The following is a 2933-nucleotide window of genomic DNA, read 5'->3' as shown; positions in this document are numbered from 1 at the left end:
TGGACTAACTTGTCAGCAAACCTGGCTGGACCATGGCTGTAGCAGTTAGCATCTCATGTACCTTTAAGCTACAAGCCAGGTGCAGATGAGTCATGCCTCAGACACACAGTGCAGCTTGTAAAACACTTCATCTAGAGGGAGTAAAGAGAAAAGAAAGGGCTGAAAAAAGGAAGTGACTCAGGGGCTGGCAACTCCAGAGGCGGGACAGCACAGAAATAGATAAGCCCAGACATCAAGGAAATGAGAGCAAAACCCATGGAAAAACAAGCAGCAAACTGTCTCCACTCAGCAAGGGCAGACCTCAACTGCAGAACTCATTTTCAGCAGTCAGTGGGGAGCCTTGCAGGGAGCAGCTCAAGCTGGAAGCCCTCTCTTAAGCCTACAAAGGTTTTAACCAGTGCCCCCACCCATCCTAGCCCACACACAGATGCAACGTAATGAGCCCTGAGTCTCCATTCTTGCACTCATTAGAGGTCTCTTCCATCACCTAAGGTAGGGTTGACAATACAATCATTGCAAGGGTGCAGCACTGTGGATCTGCTCAAGTTCCTTGCAGGTAGCACTGGTGGCAGGTGCTTTAGGGCCCCTCTGAATGTGCAGATAAAGGTGTGAGCCACATAATTATGCTTTCTACCATGCCACGTTTGTGAAACTGCAAATTAGCTCTCATCACACATTAATGCCAGTGCAGGGGGGAGTCCAGGATCACAGTCTTGGGCTCCCTTTGCACTGGCGAGTAAAAACTCCTGTGGCTGGGAACCTCAACTGGCAGGTCTCCCAGCTGTGGGGGCATAGATCCCAAATTAAAGTTTAATCAGACATTCAAATTAAAAAATTAGATGGAAACAGCTGTAAAAAGTTATTGCATGTTTTGCAGCTCTAACTTTATAGCTGGATAGACATTTTTATGGCTTGATAGTTACTTTGCACATAGCTGGTCTCAACAAATTGCACAGTTCACCTGGTAATTGTATAATACATGTAACACAGTGGGGGCCTGAGGGCCCTGCTACACATTCAAATTAAAACTGCATAGAAACCAGCACTAGAGTTGTGACATGTTTTCAAGCCCTAACTTTAGAGCCCATTGGTTTTTCTTTTCTTTTTACAACTGGAGAATCATTTTTAGCTTGTGATAATTACTTTGCATGTGCAGTTGGTCTACATTTATTGCCCACTTCACCAGTGCACTGCATGATAATTACTTGACACTTGTGGCCAGTTTAAAGTTTACTGCATGCACTGCCAGTCAACTGGATGACGGCTCCTTCACAGGAGCGGCAGGGCTACATTTATGGCACAACCGATCTGTAATATTTTTTCTTTTTTTAAGGAAAATTTTTTGTGTTCCAAACCAGCCAAATCAATCCCAAATCCGTGAGTCATTCAAGAGCCACACGTGGCCCTGCTACTAGCAAGCACCCCCAACCCCACCTGGGGCTTCAGGTACTTCCAAATGCTTTGGCTAGCGTCCCAGGCGTAGGCCCGAGACGGGGGCCCCAAGTCTCGCTTGCCCTCAGCCGTAGAGCCGCAGGAGTACGCTCCGGAGGCGTCTTCCGTTTCCATAAAGTGGGCGTGTAGCCGAGACCCTCCCTAGAAGTGAATGTGGGAGGCGCCGGTCTAGGCACTACCCCCGCCAGCAACTAGGAAACCCGCCTTGGTGCTCGGTGCTCCCCCCGCCCGCCCGATCCGTCACAACCAGCACCAGCGACTGCCGCGCACACTGCGCGACGCAGGTGCCGTGCGGCCCGGGCCCCCCCCGAGACCCGCTTGTAAAGAGCAGCCCGAGGCAACGCTCTACCCAGACAGGCACGTCTCTATGGTCGGCGCCGGAAGTACCTCGCCATTGGGCGAGCGAGACGGAAGCGCAGTTGCGGGCGTGGTGCGCGAGCTGCTGCTCAACCAGCTGCGTCCGGAGCCGCTGGGACGGGTCTGTGGCCGCACCTCCGAGCCTGGTTCCAGGACTCGTCGCCGGGGCAGTCGCGCGGTGCTGGGTCCCCATCCCCCCCGGGGAGGCCGCACGGGCGGACTCGGCTGGCGCGCGGGGGCCGCAGCTGCTCCTGGAAGTACAGACGAGCCAGGCGGGAACGGAGCTCAGGAGGTCTCGAGCCCAGGCCCAAGCAACTCCTGTCTAGACCATCCTGAACACGCGTTTGTCCAGGCTCTTACCCGCGTGAGGAACCGGGTTCCTGCCCGGCTGCAGGCACAAGCGGCCGAGCATCAAAACACGGGCTTGGTCACGGTCCTGCCAGCGCAAGGAGAGGAGGGAGTTTGTTAAAATATGTTCAGGAGATGCAAGGAGATGGACCGTGCGGGCCTTGCCTCTGTTCGGTAGCTGCCGCATTATGGTTCTAGTTACGATGCCTGCACACATCTTTACTTCTCTTTCCTTGCAAGGGTCTATTTCATTTTTCAAGGACCTGATGTGAGACTTAAATTATAGCAGACCATTAAGCCCATTCATTCTTCTGCCTGTGCTGGGAACATGGTCTGTTAGTTCCAGTTGTGGCAGTGACAAGCTGTATGCAACAGGGCAGAGCAGCAGACCAGTGTGTCTCATCTGGTGTGCCAGTCTGCAAGAGGCCAGAACAAAACTTCGCCTCCAGCAGTGCACAGTCCCCAAGGGTTCATCAGAAACTAAAAGTTCGTTGTTGTTTGCTTGGACTGTGTTTGCCACATCAGGATCTTATTGCTTGACCCCAGCGTTGGTCCATTTACATTCTGAACCATGACCTTAATAATGCTTCTTAGATTGAAGTACAAGCAGCTAGCTGTAGTGCACTAGGACAAAAGATCGTCATTTCTTCAGTACCTCCATGCAAGTGCAAGCCCAGGGACAGGACTGGAACATTTGAAAGCCTGTTTCATCAGACAATATTCATCCCAAGAGAAATCTCTTGAATACAAGTGCAGAAGAACGCCCCCCCCCCCCC

The 2933-nt window shown here is 52.2% G+C and overlaps 1 long non-coding RNA gene across 1 annotated transcript in view; it reads right to left on the bottom strand.

Annotated features, from left to right (window-relative positions):
• The window catches only part of LOC109292410, a 6768-nt gene extending 6185 nt beyond the window's left edge, over positions 1–583 (bottom strand). The window contains exon 1 of the long non-coding RNA XR_002096116.1: positions 22–583. This is a non-coding gene — a long non-coding RNA (uncharacterized LOC109292410). The remainder of the gene's footprint in view (positions 1–21) is intronic.
• Positions 584–2933: the final 2350 nt, after the last annotated feature.

Source organism: Gavialis gangeticus, unplaced genomic scaffold, assembly GCF_001723915.1.
Source record: "Gavialis gangeticus isolate Ggan-Ray unplaced genomic scaffold, GavGan_comp1, whole genome shotgun sequence".
NCBI classification, from domain to species: Eukaryota; Metazoa; Chordata; order Crocodylia; family Gavialidae; genus Gavialis; species Gavialis gangeticus.
The sequence above is the reverse complement of the archived record's forward strand: the minus strand, read 5'-3'. Positions and strand labels throughout refer to the sequence as shown.